Source organism: Talpa occidentalis, unplaced genomic scaffold, assembly GCF_014898055.3.
Source record: "Talpa occidentalis isolate TD23 unplaced genomic scaffold, MPIMG_talOcc4v2.1 talOcc4.6, whole genome shotgun sequence".
NCBI classification, from domain to species: domain Eukaryota; kingdom Metazoa; phylum Chordata; class Mammalia; order Eulipotyphla; family Talpidae; genus Talpa; species Talpa occidentalis.
In genome coordinates this window covers 83,447,085-83,467,611 of record NW_023604972.1, presented here as the reverse complement: position 1 = coordinate 83,467,611, position 20,527 = coordinate 83,447,085, and the positions used below count along the sequence as shown (strand labels likewise).

Here is a 20,527-nt window from a genome sequence, read left to right as displayed (position 1 = left end):
TATAAATGTTTTGTTGTGAGAAAGTAAAATTGAATTTGCTATCCCATGTTTACATAGCTATTTGAAAAATGAGTTTTCAGAGCAGTTGTTCTCAACTTTGCCAACACAGAAAAAGAAACTGTCACTGAAACAAAATGAAACCCAACTGAGTGGGAGGAAAAAAATCCACACCATAGATTCAACAAGGGGCTTGTATTCAAGATCTACAAAAAAACTTATACTGCTCAACAAATAGAAAGCTGATAATCTAGTTGAAAAATGGGCAGAAGAGCTATTTAGGCACTTCTTCAAAGATGACATAGAGATGGATAATAGGCATATGAAAAACCACTCATCATTAGTCATCAGGGAAATGCTAGTCAAAAGCATAAGGAGATATAACATCATACCTGTGAAAATGACCCATATCAAAAAGACCAGAAACAAGTATTGGTGAGGATGTGGAGTTTGGTGAGGATGTGGAGTTAAGAAACCCTCAAACACTGCTGCTGGGAATGTAGACTGATCCAGACCCCATGGAAGACAGTATAAAGATTTCTCAAAATATCAAAATGGATCAACCATATGACAGAGCAGTTCCACTCCAAGTTATCTACCCACAGAATGCAAAAACTGTAATTGAAGCTATGCTCTTTTATGCTCATTGTAGCTTTATTTGCAATAGCAGAGCTATGGAAACAACCTTTATGCCTAAAGATTGATGAATGGATCAGGTTGATGCGATACATACACCGACACACACATACATACATATACGCAATGAAATACTACTCAGCTATAAAAAAGGTAAATTCTGGCCATTTGGAGGGGTTTATTCTAAACAAAATATGTTAGAAGGAGAAAGACAAATATTGGATGTTGTCATTTATATGTGGAAAATAGAGAAAGAAAACAAATGGTTAGATAGCACCAAGCCAATAACACACCCTAGAAGTCTGACTGTATAATTGAAGTAGGGTAGGGCAGGCAAAAGATAGGGAAGGGATAGAACAAAGTGGGGAAGAGGCACAATCGACTCTGGTGGAGGACTATGGGAGTCTTGGTAGTGGTGTGGTGGGGTAACATCACCTGAAGTGGGTGATCCTATACTTCTATTTCATATAAAATATTGTAAACCAATGAAATATCAATAAAAGTAAAATATATCCATTTTTCCTGGTGAATGTATAGACAATCAAACACAGAATAAAAGATTACTGAATCTTAGCGCTTATCAGAGGTTTGAAAAATCTCTATGTAGACTTTGAGACTTGAAAATGTTCACTATCCCAGGAAGAAAACAAAGACAGCACCATGAGCTGATTTATATTGTGCTCAGGACTGGAAAAGTGAACATGGTCAAAGGACAAGGATCAAAGGAATGAAGGTTTTATAAAAGCTCTGTTGAGACAGTGATTCAAGGGACTCAGACTGGGCAGGGGTGCAATGAGGCCAGAAAGATACTGGCAAAGTAATCCCTACATATATGAATGTTCCTGCAGTAGTAAAATTATGAAGCTAGTGCTAAAGTTATTAAGAATGGAAAGCAACACTCCTGGAGATTTGTGGGAAACAGAAGTGGAGTTGGGAAGAAACCTCAGGAAAAGATCACTTATTTTTGTTTTAACTCTCTTCAGGATATGTAAGACTAAGTGAGCATATAAAGCTGGGAAAAAATCTTACTTCTTATTTTCAGCTAACCAGTAACTGCTAATTTGTATTTTATTACTACTGAAATGAAATGAAATTCCATTTAATATATTCTAGTAACAGTAAATATCCTAAGTTTATAATTAATACCATGTTGGTTATATTAAAATTATAATTCTATATAATATAGTTATATATTACAATAGAATGCGTAATATATTTTATAATAAATATTGACCAAAATAATTAATGTAGTTTTAAAACTAATATTAAACATTAAAAAGTCGAAATTTTTTGTACTAGGTATTGTTATTCCCCAGCCCTTAAAATACATAAAGGAAAAAACTTCTTTCAAAGAAAAGCATGATATTGTGAGAATATCAAAGAAGACTATGATTTTCAGCTACTTGAGCCTCAGCAAATCACATAACTCTGAGTTACCTCACTTATAAAAATGGCTTGTCTTACATGGTAAATTTTAGTCCATCGTCATGATTATCAAATGAGAATAATATGTGACTATCTTATAGAAAGAAATAATTTTAATATTTTGTTTTTTAATAGTAACTCTTTTACAATTTGGGAAGCTACTACAAAAACCATAGGGTAGAATTAATGACATTCATTTCTTGTAAAGGATAAACATTTTTATCACTAAATTTTCATTTAAACAGTTCTTCCCATATAATTGAAGTAACTTTCCAATCACTTTCAGTCTACTGCCCTTATCTTAAGAGCTGTCTTTTCTGAGTTAATAATTCAAAGAAATCTTTCATAACCAATTCATTTTTTTAATGAGGCATGTGCATGCAACAGTCATGAGAGAATTCACCAGAGCTACACTGCTGTCTTGTGGGACAGCAATCGAATTCTCAACCGCTGCTTCATTTTTTTAATGTTGCCAATATTGCTGGTTTCAAAAATTCTGTCTTCAAATGTTATGTTACCGATTCATTACAAAAGATAGTTATTTGGCTTCAAAATTTAGATGAAATGGTTTGTGAAAGCAATTGCCACTTATCAGAGAACAAGAAAGAGGGAGAGCGGAGAAAAAGAAAACAGGTCTGATTTATATGCGTTGTCTTCCCACAGTAATCTAACCTAATAGAACCCGTTACACATTGTGACTCCTCACTCTAGCTCATTCTCCGGCAGCAGCAAGGTCTGGAGCGGCCTATTGCTTTCCTGCAAAAAGCCAAACTTGAAGTGTGTCCTGACATTTAAGTTGAAGACCTTAGGCATTGTGGACATGCAATTCACAAATTCACCAAAGTAGCATCATTCATACTGGTGAATATTTCGCGTATTTCTGTCCAGTATCCTTTAATGTTCAGAGTGGCTGTCATTTCTGCACTTTACTGAAGGGATCATGAGTTCCCAGTCAGTTCTTTTCATTTGCTAATATTACTGTAGCTACCCAGTAAGTAAAGGAGTCCATATCAGTAATTCTTTTCTTAATTAAAAAAACATTATGGTTTGAGATTTGTTCTGACAGGGTATTAATTATGGGAGAAAGTTCTAGACACACTGCAGCCATGAAATTGGACAGTTTAATTATATATTTAATAGTTTTTCCCAGGAATATGCACAGTGGGACAGAATCAATGCATTATGACGGAAGATCAAAGACTGGTTGTTTCATTAACTACCTGTGCTACTTCTGTTCAAACCACTGAACCTGTGTGAACTCAGTTTCCTTATCTGCAAAATAACAGAATTACAGACTGAATTCTGAATAACAGAATTCTGAATAACAGAATTTCATTTAGGACTGAAAATTAGGGATGCACAGAAATTTGGCCTTGCTTTTCCAATCAGTGTCTACAGTCTTGAGATGGAATTCATCTTTAATTTCTCATTCTTTGGCGGGTCAAACAGTCACATTGCTGAGTAGAGGAGCGTATCTGATAATACAGAAATATCTTAACAATAAATATACATTTATTGTTTTGAAAACCAATTATACTACCATTTCGTTATGTTATTAGAGCTAAGGCTCAAAAAAGAAAATCTCAAGTGAGTCTGTGAGGCAACAAATAACTGAAAGAAAAAAAAAAAAGAGTAAGTGCCACTAAATTAAGTCTGCTTCAGGGAGCATTTTGTTCAAGTAGGACACGGGCTTCAATGTATGGGGTTATCGTCAAAGTTACAGCCATCAGCAAAATTAGAATCTTTGGGTTGAGAAAGATAACAGGGGATGTTAAGAAAGTTAAAAGGGAAAAATTTTGGTTGGTTATTATCAGAGAGAAGGGAATCATAATAACGTAATGGAGATATCCTATCCTGGAAGTCCAGCAAAAGCATCTCTTGCATCTTCACCAACCACTGGTGAGGGTGAGCATTTAATATCATAAATGTTCAGTGCAGTGGCCACCTAGAAATCCACCTAGCTTTGTTGCTACGTGATGATTAATGATCGTATCATAAAGCTACACTTTAAAAAATAACTTATCATTTAATAACATTTAATAAACATTTTAAGATAAAATTCCAGCTTCATTTTGATATACAAGAATTTATGCTATGACAGTGATATTCAGTTTTGACCTTAAAGTTGGGCAAATACTGATATAAACATTCTGTTATAAACAGATATAAACATTCATTCTGATATAAGCATTCAGTCAAAATATATATTTGATGCATTTCTATAGGGAATTTAGTTCAACTTTCCATCCAATTCAGCAATTGCTTCCATGATATCCTAGAAGAGAGCCACTCACTTCTGTTAGGAATCTCCAATGGTGTGGTGGGCAATTTACTTCTGAATAAGGCAGATTTTCTTTGTCTTGTTAGTATACAACTCTAATTAAGCAACAGTTCTTTATTATATTTATCTGAAACCTTTGCCCTGAATAACATTTTATTCACTGCCCTTAATTCTATCTTCTGATTGAAAACATTAATAGAATAAATTTATTTTATGGGACTAGCCTCCAACTACTAGCCCTATATGATTTTGAAGGTAGTCCTTTTGCATTCCTTTCCTTGGCTAAATGAGATCAGACCCTTAACCATTTATGGCATATGTAGGCCAGACCCTTCACTGTCCTAGTGCACGCCTCTAATATTTGACGCCCCTCCTTGAAAATGTAGAGCTGAAGACCTATTGCATCCATTCATGCAAGAGCTTTTTATTGCACATATGTCAAGTGGTATATCTATAGTGGAAAGATACAGCAGTGAACCAAACAGAAAAAAAATCCCTTGCCCCGTGGAGTTTACATTCTAAGGGGGAAAAGACAGCAAATGATAAGTAAACAATATAGTATGTTAAATTAAAAAAGTAGGACAAAAGGTTAAAAAGTAAAATGTGCTATGGAGAAAAATTAAATATTGAAGGAAAATAGGACATTTCCTTCACAACAACAAATTGTTGTTATGATTTAAAATAGTGGTAAGCAAGGACCTCACTGAAAACATGACTGTGCCAGTTATATTCTATCTGCCTCTCTAGATCTAGTCCATTCTCTTAACCTTCCTATTCTCCATCTTAGGAGGCTGGACTACAGACTTGATCAATGTTTCCAGTGACATCTGATTTCCTGTTTGGGGTAATTCCTGGATTCCCTAGTAAGACACTGGAGGAAAGGGGGAGAGGGAGCTGTCACTGAGTGAAGATCCTCGGTGGTGTCTGTAAAATTGACAGTTACAGTTCCCCCCAAGGCTACTAGCTCCGCAAGACTCTCTTCCCTTCTGGTTCCTGTAACTATCCTCTTCCCTTGTCCCTTGAGACCTTGGAAGGGAGGTGGGGCGGGGGTGAAGGGTGTGTGGGTTCCACCAACTTTTATGCTTTCCTTGCACCCAAAATTTGGAAAATAGTCCTTTTCTTCATAAGGTTTGCTTGAAGTATCCTATTTCAAATGCATTGTTTCCTATTGGGACCCTCATTGATGCTGTGATATTTGAGCAAAGATCTGAAAGAGATGAAGGTAAGCCATGTGGATACACAAGGACTGAGCATTCCAGGAGCAGCAAGCACAAAAGCACCTTGCCAAGGACAGTCTGGCAGCGCAGAGGACAGCAGAGTTGTGTTTTTCCTTGCCCCTTACATTCATGTGCCTCAGTGTAGTCAGAGATTACAGTAGCTTTCTCGTGGTAGTACTGCCCTTCATTTATATTGAACTTATCATAAACTGAAATCCAGTTCCTCTTATTCATTCAGATTTTGAGCAAAATACAGAGCTTACACTTATCTCTATTAAGTTTTATCATTTTTGTTATGAAACAAATATTTAATAGGCAACTACTATATATCACATACTTGGAATTCTATGATAAATAAAACAAAGATGTTTCAGCATTTCTGGAAGTTTCAGCCTAGTATAGGAGACAGTGAAATGATACATAAAAAAAAATTAAAATGATAAGTGCTGCATAAAAGAGGTACAGGTAGTATGATGAACACTACACCTAAAGGGTTTTTCTAAGTCTAGGAGCTCAGACTGAAGAAGTGCTGCTTGAGATCAATATGAAGAAAAGATAATGGGCAATGGGATGAAATGGGAAATTCTAAGTATTGTAGTCACATTGTAGTCACAGAGCCTATGCTCTGAGACTGAATGATGAATTTCAGTTCAAGAAACTAGAAAAAAAAGTCTTTGGGAATATAATGTAAAATGAGACTGGCAAGATTTTAAAAAAGGTTAAATCATACAGGATTTCACTGGCTATCGTAGATGCTTTGTTTTCTATGTTCACTGATAATGGTAAATATTTTAATCTTAATCTCCAAAGCAATGAGAATTCATTGATGAGTTTGTGGGTGTGGTTCTCTCCAAAGAGCTCAGTAGAAGTTTCTCAAAGTATCCAGTGTAGAACTCTTTTCACCCTGATAAGGGTTTATGTTATACAAATTGGCAAAAAGAACTGCTCAGTTAAGTTCACATTTAATATGCACAGATAACAAGGATCTAGCAATTTCTTGAGAGTACCCTAATCCTACACCTAAGGACTGTGGTGGGTCAAGTGTCTAGATATTTTTGGAGGCCTCTATTTTACCAAAAGGCTGCCAGAATCTTTCTACTAGAATATTGCTGTATCTGCCCTGAGAATCTTTCTTGAAAAGCACCTAAAAGGACATAATTGAGCTTATGAATAGGTTAATTACCATTTTCCTCCTTAATTTTTAAAATTTGGTAAAATACAGATAACATACACTTTTCCACCTTCACCATTTTAAAGCTTACCATTGAGCGGTATTAAATACATTCAAATTTTGGTTATCATCCTCACCATAGATCTCCAGAACACTTTTCATCTTATAAAACTGAAACTCTGTCCCTTTAACAATAACTCCTGTTCTCCCTTCCCTCAGCCCCTTGCAATTACCTTTCTAGTTTTTGTTTCTATGATTTTGACTACTCACTCATTTAAGCAAAATTATACAGTATTTGCCTTGGGTGACTGGTTCATTTCATTTAGCATAATGTCCTCAAGTCTCATTCATATTGTAGCATTTGTCAGAATTTTCTTTCCTTTTAAGGATGAAAAATACACCTTGTCAATATTTTTCCCTACTGGTCCTCTAGTATTTATAGCTGTGGCAAATTTTGACCTGAGATTTATTTGTAATGTAATATTCTATCTGGGAGCAAGATATTGAGGGGGGGGGACCTATAGTTCTGATATATCACTTTTGAACCAGGCTATTGTTATATACTAAAATTTATCTGATTATTAGAAATGATTAAGCTGGCTTAAATGAGTTTTCAAACATTTAGTTTATAATCTTCATTAACATCTTTAATGCTTATTTATTAAATCTCAAGATTATAAATAAAATTTGAGAAAAAAATATAGTCATATTTAGTGATGGGTTATTTTAATTTAAAGAAGTAATTTAATTTAAAATTTCAGCATTAAGGGCCTCCCCGGTGGCGCAGCGGTTGAGCGCTGGGTTGCGAAGCTGACCTCAGCCTCTGCGGCGCCGGTTCGATCCCCGGCTGCTCCCCGGCCACCGGAGGAGGGTCCCACATGGCGTGCAGACCTCTCCTGCCGCCCGCTGCTCCCCTCAGCACTGTACTTTGGTCCTTCTGCCTGCTCTGCTCCCCGCTCTGGCTCTGGTGGATTCTCTCACCCTCCCGCGCTTCTGACTGTGCCCAGTGCTGGTATAAATAAATAAACAAATAAATCTTTAAAAAAAAAATTTCAGCATTAAAAATCCCATTAAATTATTATTGGCTTTAATCATTCAATTGAAGGATTTTTATCAAATACAGTAAATCTAAATAACTCTAGAGCTTTACTTTTGATTTCTAAATGGAGTCAGACTTTGTATTCAGTCTTTTGCAATTCTGACTAGAAAGGATTTTGGGGATTTCAAATTGATTTTTGATGGTGTTTTCATAGTTAAGCCAAGGGGTACTGAAAAGGGTCCAGGGCCTCCCTGGTGGCACAAGGAATTAAGTCGCAACACTATGAAGCTCTCCGCTGCCACTGCAGCACAGTTCGATGCTAGGGGCAGGGAGATGACCCACATGGCAGAGCAGATCTCTCCTGTCTTACTTGCTGCTCCCCTAAGCAGTGTATTTCAGTAGATCCACCTGCTCTGCTCCCCACTCTGTCTCTGGTGAATCTTCTTACCTGCCCCCCCATCTCTGGCCTGTACCCAGTTCTTGTATGCATAAATAAATAAATCTTAAGCTTTTTATTTATTTATTTATGCAAGCACTGGGTACAGTCAGAAGCGAGGGAGGGTGAGAGAATTCACCAGAGTCAGAGCGGGAAACAGAACAGGCAGACTAATGAAATACACTGCTCAGGGGAGCAGTGGGTGCTGCAGGAGAGGTCTGTGTGCGAGCCCTGTGAGACCCTAGCTGGCGGCCGGGGATCGAACCGGCGCTGCATAGGCTGCGGGCAGCTTCGCAACCCAGCGCTCAACCGCCTGCGCCACCAGGGGAGGCCCGTATATAAATAAATCTTAAAAAAGAAAGAAAGAAAGAAAGGGTCCAAGGAGTAGTCAAGAGGAAAAGGAGATGTAATTAAAAGAAATAAAATGGAAAATCTTGCCCATAAGAGCCAAACATGATAGGAACTGGATAAAAAGAAATGATTACGATCAGACAGATGAAATAAATTTGTGCCCACTGCAATGTCTATATCTTGCTTCAAAGTATTAAAAGGTTACAATTTTGAAAATATAAATGATTTCAGTTATTTCCTAGTATTAGAAAAGGTTAACGCTTTTCCCTGATGAAAGGAAAAGTACCATATTTATTTATTAAGCATTACCACGTGGTAAGCACTTCCAACTGTCCCTTGTTTTTTAACAGCTCACTATTCAGCTCATTACCAGGGAGCATGCAAGCAGGGCATCATAATGGGTTAGTGATATGACTGGTACAAAGAAAATGGGTGTATCTAGAGGATGTACTTTTTCTTTAGTGGCATAGGACATAGAGAAATGAGCTAAGTCAGAGCCTCCCAGATGGCATATCTTCCCACGTGCCCCGAGTTCCCCACTGAGATTTCAGCTGCGGATGACGCCCCTGGCGGAGTGTAAGAATCCCTGTACCATGGAGGCTTTCTTTTGCTTCCCATTGTTCTGTTTCTGTGTTCCCCTAAAGTGCTGTTAACAGATACAAGACAATCCTAGCATTTTCCTAAGCATTTGTTGTAAAATTAGGTAATGTGAAGGTCTCCCAAAAAGCTTTCTTTGGCAGGATAGATTCCTATTTGAGGTAATTTTCTGTAATGTACTAGAGCAAATAGAGCCTCTACAATGTAACACACTTGAACATCCTCAATGGCAATGCGGAAGGACCTGACAGAACCTAGGTATGTAAGGTTATAGAAAATAGAATTTTTCTGATCATTTATGGCTAGAATTATTTTAACTTATTTTGATAATTCAAAGACAACAACATCTGGTTTTCTTTTGCAGTAACCTGGACACGAGCACTTGCCATCTTTGTTTTTAATTGACTTGTATGTGGAGCATTTCAATGATTAAAAGAAACATGACCCTCAAAGAAGAGGTATCACACTTGTTGGGACCTGCACAATTAGCAACCTGTCTTCTTTAGAGTTAGGTACATTTTCACTACTTTATAAAGATAAATAGACTTGTATTTGAGAAGTGTACCTCTGTGGCCATGACTGATAGGTTTGCCTCACTGTGATGAGATAATTTGCCTAATTCTCTGCAACTAGTTCTGTAATACTCTGTTCTTCCTATGAATCCCCAGTGTGGGTGTCACTCTGGACAAGACTTGTCTTCCTCTCTTCCTGTGTCTCTCCTTGCTTTTTGGTAAGGGCATAGTCCTAGCCAGCCAGCTCTTTGGTCTCTTTTCAGCCCAGCTTCCGAGGCAAGCCTGGTTTGCCTAATCTTCCGTCAGTTGTCTCCTCTAAATTGCTGACCCAGAATGGTGGCTACTTGCTGAGCTGGTGAAGCTTTGCTGCCCCCTTCTGGTGAAGATGCTCAAAAATATGTGTTCAGTGTCTTCTGGAACTGTGTTATAATAATGTCTGACCAAATGCTGGAGTGTAGTACAAAAGCTGTATACTTTCTTTAAAAAAAAAATAATATTTACTGAGAAACTTCTATGTGCCAGAGATATTGGACACTGGATATTCAGGAGAGAATGAAACAGATCAACATCTTGTGTGCATGAGTTAGGGTAAGACAGACAAGAAATATATAAATGAGTAAAATATGTAGTGTGCAAAAAAATCCGGGAAGAGAGATTAGGAGTGTGGCACCTACATTTAGATAATGTCAGGTCAGGTTGCTGTGATATCTAAAGGACAGGAGAGAAGAAGCAAAGAGAATGATAAATACTGAGGCAGGAGGCCGTTTTGCATATTTAAGGATTTTCAAGGGAACCAGTGTGGCTGAAACATGGGATAAGAGTGATGGAAGGGGAGTGGTAGAACATAGGTCAGAGAGCTAAGTGTGGTCGGGCAGGAGGGAACAGATTGTACAGGGCCGTGTATGTAGCTATATACATATATATACATACAACACACATATGTGCACACAAGTAGGTTTATATAAATATGTATGTATGTTTATATAACTCTGGAAACTGATGGGGAATTTTGAATAGAGCAGATACCTGAAACAACATAGTTCAATAAGTCAAAACTCTGAGGGTTTATACCATGAATAGACTAGAGGAATGGCAAGGGACAAGAGGGGATAGTTTGCAGGAGACAGGGAATAATTACAACTTGTACCATCATGATAGAATGAAGGTAGTGAAATAAGGTGAAGTTCTGAGTATATTTTGAAGGTAGGGAGTTGCTGATATGTTAAATGAGGGATATGAAAGATCAGATTAAAGGGTGACTGGATGATTGAACAAACAGGCAATAAGAGCCACCATTTGTTAGGATGGAGAAGTTTGGGAAAAAAAATGGTTGGAGGGGTGAACGTACAGAGGAAAGCAAGAGCTGTTATTTGGAGAGGTCTAGTTTGAGATCCTGTTGGATAGTGACAAATTGGAAACCATTGTGATCTCTTCCCAACTTACAGGTTCATCAGTAGGTCCTTGGCTACCCCAAGCAAGACTAACATGATCACTTTTCTGTGTCATTCAGTGGAACAAAACTTTGACCATAAAATTCATAAGCAGCCAAGACTATGGATACACCATTCCGCTTGTCTTCTCCAAAAAGGATAAGAGGAGGGAAACAAGAGGAAAGGCAAGAGAGGGGCTAATGTTGACAAGAGAATAAAATAATGGTCTGGTGCAATTCCATCGTATGTGCTTCAGTGCGCATTCCACATGGTGTCATCAATCGCTTCTCTATTATACGCAGACTGTCTAAATGTATTTTAGTTCTTGAAGTTTCTGTTCATTTTTACTTCTTATCTTCTGGCAGAAATGACCAGAGCTAGATACAAATGAAATGGATAGCAACTCTTCAGATGTTTTTTACCCCACCACTTCCACCACCAAGACACCCACAGTTCTCTATCATAGCCCATTGATGCCCCTCCCCTTTCTATTCTCCACCCTCACCTTTGTATTCTCAATTTTACAGTCAGATTTCTAGGGTTTGTTTTTGGTTTGGTTTTGTCTGACCCTTTCTTTTGTTTCTCTATATTCCATGTATGAGTGAAACCACTAGTATTTATCTTTTTCTTTCTGTCTTATTTGATATGGCATAATCCCCTCTAATTCCATCCATTTTATTATGAATGGCAAGAGTTTATCTTTCTTATCTGAATAAGGATGCTGACTAGTATTTCTCTGTGTACATGTACTACATCTTAATCCACTTCTCTGTTGTTGGGCACTGAGGTTGTTTCCATAACTTGTCTATTGTAAAAGGTGCTACAATGAACATCAGAGAGCACATACCCCTTCAGATTTGCATTCTTTGGGTCAATACCTAAGGGAGGGATTGTCTTGTCTTATGGTAGATCTATTCTTAATATTTTGAGAAACCTCCATTCTGTTTTCCATAAGGAGCTGCTGGACCAGTTTACATTTCCACTAGCAGCATATGAGGGTGACTTTTTCTCCACACCCTTGCCAACATTTGTTTCTAGTCTTTTAGATAGAGCCTCAGGTGTGAGATGGCATCACACTGTAGTTTTGAGATGCATTTCCCTGATGATAAGTGATGGTGGGCATTTTTTCTGTGCCTGTGACCATCTGTCTGTCTACTTCGGAGATGTGTCAATTTAGCTTTTGCAGAATAGTGTTTATTTCTAACATGCTCTTCCAGAAATACATCATGGATGTTAATCTTGGGCAGGAAAAAATATAATCAAGTTGCCTATGTAGAGACAAATAAAAAAAAAAGCTCTTAGAGAATCTACTGGAAACGTGGATATGAACAGCATTCTTTCTGCAGGAGGAGGCCTTTCAACACTTTAGCCCTTGGGGTTCAATTTGGTGTTATGAAAGTGCTCCCTAAGGGGCCTGACCTGTCTCCTGACTCGGGGCGAGTAAGAGGCTACTGAAGAAGCAGCTGAGGTTTGACACCAGGTGCATCTCATTGACTAGTATTCCTATGCATTTCTGGGCACTTGGAGCAAGTTCCTTGAAAGAATAATGCAGCATGGATGCTGCCAGCACAGCACAGCTCTCTGGGAACTTCCTCTGGATGTGGTACTGGGAGCATTTCCCCAGGTCATGCATCTCTCGAGGTAACTGGAAGCTATTCTGGAAGAGAAGAGTGTCAGTGCTGTTGGCAGGAGTTGCTGCTGAAAACTGCTGCTCCTCACAGCTGCCACCACAGAGGAGGTTGTCCCTTCAGGAGCTGCTGCCAAGGGCTTGCTATGGAGTTTCCATAGGATGTTCTTGCTAGGGAGTAAGGCTGTCGTTTTGTCTGTGCAAACTAAATAAAGTAAGACTAATCGTTCACAGCTATGATTTGTTCTGATTGTCTAGATATCCTTGAGGTGAAATGTTATATTTCAATAGTAGAGAATTCAGGGTCTGTTTGGAAAAATACCTCTCTCCATACAAGCAGGAAGCTACCAATCAAGACACTTGTCTTTTGACACCTTAACCAGCTTACCGGTGGGATGCCATCCAGAGTGGGCCCGACATAATACCATGACCCTTTGCTAAAGTGGTTAGAACAAGTGATGGCACGTGACCTGACCAGGAAGAATCTGGGTCTATTCCTGTAAATTTACTTAAAAATAAAGGGAAAAAACCCTTTTGCTTATTAGGTTAGCAAGTAGCATGTGACTATGTTTCCAAGTGTACAGAAAGTTCCTTTGGTATGGGAGAGTGAACCTACATAAAGAACCTAAGTGAGGTGTGATTACATACATTCATCATAGAAATGTGAACCTATACCCCTAAATCATATATGGTGTTGTAAGTCAATGTTCTCTCTCTCTCTCTCTCTCTCTCTCTCTCTCTCTCACTCTCTCTCTCTCTCATTCTCTCTCTCTCTCTCTCACAATTGCCTAAGGGAGAGAGAACTGATTTTGCATAGGCCTCTGATTTCAGTCACCAAGTTCATCTGAGTTTCCCTGGACCTGCATCTCGTCATTTATGAGAACTAATCTGGTATCCTTTCAGTAAATTATTCTATTTTTGCGTAACCTAATTTGAGCTTGGATTTTGTTACTTTTAATCTATTAGAGCCTCCACAAAGAATTTGATTTTCACCCTGGGCATCAGAGACACTCAAAAGTGTGTGATTTAAAAAAAAAAGGTGGGTCAAAAGGAAAATAACAAGAGTACTTTGAGGGAAAGCATTTAAAAATAGAAAGGATTTATTTTTGCTAAGCATAGAGGTCAAATTAAAGAAAGCACACCAAAGACAGAAGAGATCTATCAATGAGTCTATTTCACTGATGGAAAATTAGATTCCTCCTGACGTGCATTATTTGTCCCCAGTATAATGTATTTACTGAATCACTGCTTCTCATCTTTTGGCCTCGCCTCAACTCTATCTGCAGTCCATTATTATTTCCCCCAATATTAAGTCTGTGACAAATTTATATCATTTATTTAAAATCTGTCAATTTAGGGCCTCCCTGGTGGTGCAGCGGGTTGAGCGCAGCACTCTGAAGCTGTCCACAGCCTCTGCAGCGCATGTTCGATTCCCGGCTGGCCAGGGAGATATCCACATGGCACAGCAGACCGTCCTGCCTTGCCCACTGCTCCCTTCAGCACTGTCTTTGGTCCCTCTGCCTATTCTGTTCCCCGCTCTGTCTCTAAATTCTCTCACCCTCCCACACCTCTGGCCTGTACCCCAGTTCTTGTATAAGTAAATAAATCTTTAAAAAAAATCTGTCAATTTAACATGAATAAGTTATTATTCAGAGGATATTAATTGGACAGAAAGTCAATACAGGAAAACGTTGGATACATTAATTCCAATACCTAATCATTGGGAAATAAAAATGTGACAATCAGGTGGTCTTAAGGGACCAATTTAAGTAAGAGTGTGACAAACAAAAGTAGTAAAGTTGGAATTATATAAAATCTTATTAAAACACTTTTTCGATGTTGTTGTGGAAAGAACATGACCTACTTATGAATATTACATAGACTCTGGTCATTGTTTTCATGGTGCTTTAAAATTTGTCTCACCATGGGGACCTTAGCTAAGAAGGTGGCATTTTTGGTAAAGAAGGTGAAGTTGGGATGTTAGGTAAAGAGATAATAACATTAGGATGTTTCAAAGACAATTATTTAGAAGACTATCTCAAAAACTTGAGTTGTTAACTGTGTAAAAGTTGAGAATTTTAGCAAACTACATAATTTTATCTTGGTGTTTGATTTATGACCATCCATCTAGGCATATGTGTTTAATGTGATGGCCTAGCCTTTTTTGTTGGTGTTGGCCATAAAAAGGATGCCTGTCTTAATTCTTACCCACTTCCCAGGAACCTCTGGGCTGTTCCTCCTCTTCCTATTAGATGTGAGCTATATATTTATGGAGTGAAAAATAATTAAATAAAAACTTTAGCAAAATAGAAGAAAGTACATTGTAAGATTGTAAACATTTAGAACTGGAGGGTATGTTAGAACCCATCTGATTTAATGACCTTATTTTACAGGTAAGGAAATGAGACACAGGGGATTGATTAATTTTCAGCCTAAGGTTATGTTTGCTACTAAGAAAAGAAAATGCTCCTAAACTAAACACAAACGATTCTTATGTTGCCCATTATCGTTCTGGTGTTTCTGTGCCTCAGGTTTCCTTTCTTATTTTTTCTAGAACCAAATTTCTTTGACTGACTCTTTGTTTAACTAATTGAGTGACTTGGTCTTGTGCATCTCACTTTAAGTGCATTCCCTGGACCAGAAGCATCAGTACCACTGGGAAACTTAACAGAATACAAATTCCTGGGCACGTCTCAGAGCTAGCAAATCAGAAACTCTGGTGTTGGGGTCCAGCAATCTGTGTTTCAAAAAGTCCCTAGCTTATTCCGGTTGCTAGGCTTGTAGTAGGACATACAGTCTGAGTGTTAGGAAACTTAGGTCTTAGTTGAAGTGTTTTAATTAAATGGTGACAATGGGCAACTCATTTAATTTAAAATGAATCTATTATTCTTTGTCCCTATCCTAAAATATCTAATGCTCCCCCACAGGATATCTACCTTATGTACAGTGATCTCTTGTACTTCTATCACTTCATCTCTTTCCAGCTGCTCCCTCAACCTTTGGGTCCAACTGTACCAATCACTCTGTTGCACTGTCCCTGTTGTTCCCTTGCCAGCAATACTTTTTCCCCCTTCTTCAGTTGATTCAACTCTTTCATGAATCAGATTAGAACCCCCAGACTTTCAGGAAGTCTTCTTTGGCTTTCTCCCAGAATATGTTCTGTGCCTCCTCTGATGTTCTCAAAATAGTCTATGCACATGATATCACTGAGAGATGAAAATGTATAGATATTAATTAATTGAATAAGGATAACAGAACTTTCAGGTATAAGAGAATGGCTTGTTGAATATCCTGTCCTGGGGAGTGAGCGTGGTGTAAACAATGTGCAGAAAGGGTCAGATTGGCTGGAATGCAGAGAATGAGTGAAAGGAAAAAATGGTGCAAAGAAATATTGGAGAGATGGGAAGGGGAAGGGGCCAAATCATATAGAGCATTGGAGGCAAAAAATGGGAGATTTGTTTTCATCCCAAGAGCAAATGGCATATATGGCTAGGCTTCAAGAAAAGAGTGACTGTAATACAATTGCATTTTAAGATCACTTTGACTGACATGTGAGGATAGCAAGAGCAGATGTAGCATAACCACTTAGGTTAGTACAAGGAAGAGACCGTGGTAGCTAGGACTTTTCTTATTGTTGATAGCAGAAATGGAAAGAAGGTGATGGATTCATGAGATTTGTTTTTGTTTTTGTTTTTAAAGATTTATTTATTCATTTATTTATTTATACAATCACTGGGTACAGTCAGAAGCACGGGAGGGTGAGAGAATTCACCAGAGCCAGAGCGGGGAGCAGAAGAGGCAGACCAATGAAATACACTGCTGACGGGAGCAGCGGGCGGCAGGAGAGGTCTGCTGCGCCATGTGCGACCCTCGCCCGGTGGCTGGGGAGCAGCCAGGGATCCAACCAGCGCTGCAGAGGCTGTGGGCAGCTTCGCAACCCAGCGCTCACCCCGCTGCACCACAGGGGAGGCCCTATTCATGAGATTTCGAATATGGGTGGGTAGAAGGGGTGAGTGAGAAGGAGGATGATGCAAAGGATTTTGGTTTGCATAACTACTGTATTCAGTCATTTTATTTAGGGATACTTGAAGAAGACCCGGTTTTCAGAAGAAAATTTATCAGGAGTTTGATACAATGTCAAGGTTAGCAGTCAAACTTGGAGGTTAGGAATGAATAAAATATTTGAGATCTCAAATAAGGGAAACATTCCTATTTAGATACTTTAAAATCAAAGTTACATGTATCTTAGTCCCCCTGTATGGCTCTCAAAGTCATGATTAGTTCTATTACCGCTTTAAAACTACCTTCCAGAAGATGATAAATAAAACCAGATTTACTGTTAAGCTCCTTCCCTTTCTACTCTACATCCACTGATATCAATGGAGAACAATTATTCTATTCATTCTCCTGAATTGTTTGTGCTGCAGTTGTTTCAGATATCATCCCTCATCTTTTGTTCCCACCAGTCAATGTTCCTTAGTGTTCTTATGAATATTGCACACTTCATATCTTTTGCAGCATATTTTGATTTAATGATCCTCTTTCTCCTTTACTGTCCCTTTGATATATTATTCTCATTAGAGTGAAAGGGTAAGGGTCGAATAGATTCTTTGAAATAAGTCAAAGATTTCTAAAACATATAAGGTTTTCCATTTTATCAGAATTTGTGATAAAAGAATCTTACTAGGCATCTTGAAAAAGATGAATTTATGAGACAGATACTGATTTGAGGTGAATAACATCTTTGTTTGGGTAAGAAACAAAAGTAAAATACCTTTAAATTAAAAAAATTCTTGGATTCTGTATGAAAGTCATTTAGTTAACTAAAGTGGACTCTAATTTCAACAATTTTAGAAGATGAGTGCGCACACACACATTAATGTAAGAACCAGAATTACCCTCAAGAGTTGCTGGATGGTCCTCTGAAGCACTAGGGAGCTAGTACAGTTGGAGCTTGTTAAGACAGTAAGTCAGTGGAATGCTTTTATGCAGCCTCGGGTTATCTGGTGAGAGCCATTTTCTTTTCATAGAACTAACGTGCACTTCTTCATAGTGATCCCATTTGCACCAGTAGAATATTTGCTGTGGAAGATAACCACTACCCTTGATTTCTGAATAACAGCATTGTCCTTGAGTTTTGTACTGTGGGATTGCTTTATAGATAAGAACCTTTTATAGTATGATACTTTGATTTGTCAATAATCAAGCACTCTTTGGATAGGGTATATGACAGACTGACTTCTATATCAAAGTGACCTAGTAGTGAATGATTTTGGAAAGAGATTTTACTCTATTCACATTTCATAGATAAATTAGTTGTCAGAATTCCTTGATGAAAGCAAATAGTTAACAGAATGCAAGCTAAGATAGATCTTCTTAGCTGGAATATAGGTATGGAATATAGTTATCACTTCTGGTCTTCAAAATAGGATGAAACTAGCCGTAGCTGATAAGACTTGATTCAGTTTCCACCTTCTTTCAGATAACACACTTAAACATAAAACACTAGATGTTCTGAATTTACCCCATTATGTTCTAAAGTTATGTTCTGAATTCTGTTTTCTGCAAAAGGACTGTCTACTCACCATTTTCTTTTTATTGCTTGATGTTAAAAATCTTTATTGCCATCTCTTTTCTGTGCTGAACAATCCAAATTTATGTAACCTTTTCACACAGAATTTGATTTCCTAGACCCTGGATTCACTCTAATGATCTCCCTGAAACTCTCTCCATGTTCTTCCTGTCCTTGGATGTAACAATTTAATGAGGTTGTCCTGATACCACAGGCGCCATAGCTCTTTAGTCCCCTAACCTCAGCCTGCCCTTTACCCTGCAATCCCCCACTGTTTACCGTTCTGACACTGCTGTACTCAGATCTCTGTCCTCACCTGTGCCAGAAGAGCAGGGTAATAAAAATCCCTGGCAGGGTTGCCCTTTTGAGTAGTGGCAGAGATATGATTTCAGGATTAACAAGATGGGCCTCCACCCTCTATTTCCTCCCTGGAGTCTGTTCTTCCTTCCACAAAGGCAGTGTCTAAAATTCATAATTATATAAAATTTGTAATGTAAATACATTTCAAGACAGATAATACAGGAACTTAACTTCATGTGTATGAAATTGTAAATGCATAATATAAGACCCAGAGATCATGCCATACAAAGGTTGGAAGGGCACGGATCATGAAGAACCTTGTAGAGTATAGCAAAGTTAGGGCAAGTGTCAACCTTAACTTTACTAACACCGTTCCACTATTACTTTTGATAAGAAGTGGCAGTGGTCCCTGAAAGTGCTAGGTAGTGAGACGTGCTCTCTTGGGCTCTCAACACAATTTGAACTATCAATGATCAAACCCCACCCCAGAGGAACTACTTCTTAACACATCTTCAAACTCACTGATACTTTCCTTGATCACATTCAGTCCACTAACCATTTTATCAAAGGCATTCTTCACTTTTGTTCTCCATTCTTTATTTTTTTCTTAAGTTTCTAGCATTTCCTTTTGATTTTTTTCTTAGTGTCCATTTCTGCTTAGATGCCTCATCTGTTCTTGCATGCTCACTGCTTTTTTCATTAGAAACTTTGACATATTATTCATAGTTGTTTGAGTTACTTTCTGTTCATTCCTACATCAGTGTCATATCTGAATCTGGCTATAACAGTTGTATTGTCTTTTCTGATTTTGTTTTTCCTATGCCTTTTGGCATGCCATGTAACTTTTTTGCTGAAAGCTGAATATGTGTTTGGAGTAATGAGTCATAGGAATTGCTGTGCATAGGTCTTTATTTTTTTCTAAAGATTTATTTATTTATACAGGCACTGGATACAGTCAGAAATGTGGAGGGTGAGAGAATTCACCAGAGCCAGAACAGGCAGACTGACGAAATACACTTCTGAGGGGAGCAGCGGGCGGCAGGAGAGGTCTGTCACACTATGTGGGACCCTCCCTGGTGGCCGGGGATCGAACCAGCGCTGCAGAGGCTGCGGGCAGCTTCGCAGCCCAGCGCTCAACGGCTGCGCCACCAGGGGAGGCCCTGCAGAGGTCTTAATGTGAGGATTTGTGATAATGCAGTTAGGAATTGAACTGCATTTAATGTCTGCTGCAGTGGCAGTGTATTGAAATTCATCTAACAGGCTTGTTTTGTCTGACCTCTTTACCTTGGGCTTCCCTACATATGCCTCAGAGAGAGTTTGTGTCTTGCCCCTTTTTGAGTGATAATCCACTGTTGTGAAACAGGAGTCTCATTGGTGTGGTGGTAAATGTAGGGTAGATAAATCATTCTCTAATATGTTCAGTGGTTCTGTGTCTCAAGTCTATGACCTTCACAATTATTTCCTTCACACAGGAAAGCTACAGTGAGTTGGAGGGTAGAAAATGTCCTCCTAGCCAGGACAAGGCTCTGGTAAAGTCTTTTTCCGTTGAGCAGGACTTTGTCATACAGAACACTTGGGGACTATTTCATTTTGAATGTTTTCACAGACTGTTTCTGTGGAACATGTTGGTTTTACTTGGCAGAAAACCCTTGAAAGTGTGGGTCTGCTCTAAGACTGTGACCTCCGGGAATTTTCATTCTCATACTAGCTCACATTCAATTTCTAACAAATCATTACAATTACCGCTTAAGCTTCCCTATCAGTTTATGTGTCTAGCAGCTTCTGTCCAAGATGACCACATCTTGCCTATAACTTTCTGGATTCATTTTATAATACAAATTTTGGGGTGGTGGTTTGCCCACTAACTTCAGTTCTCTGGATGGGATGTCCAAGAAAAGTTATTAGTTTTCAGTTTGTTCAACTTTTTCTTATTGTA

General features: G+C 38.4%; 1 long non-coding RNA gene across 7 annotated transcripts in view; it reads left to right on the top strand.

Annotated features, from left to right (window-relative positions):
• The first annotated feature begins 8,988 nt into the window (after window positions 1-8,988).
• LOC119260539 (uncharacterized) overlaps window positions 8,989-20,527 on the top strand; it is a 40,061-nt gene continuing 28,522 nt past the window's right edge. For 3 of the 7 annotated variants that reach the window (XR_008549182.1, XR_008549180.1, XR_005128743.2), the window contains exons 1-2: window positions 8,989-9,408; window positions 9,515-9,657. This is a non-coding gene — a long non-coding RNA (uncharacterized LOC119260539). Of the gene's footprint in view, window positions 9,409-9,514; window positions 9,663-11,107; window positions 11,324-20,527 lie in introns of those variants that run through there. The other 4 variants (XR_008549181.1, XR_005128744.2, XR_005128742.2 and 1 more) reach the window with 3 other exon arrangements.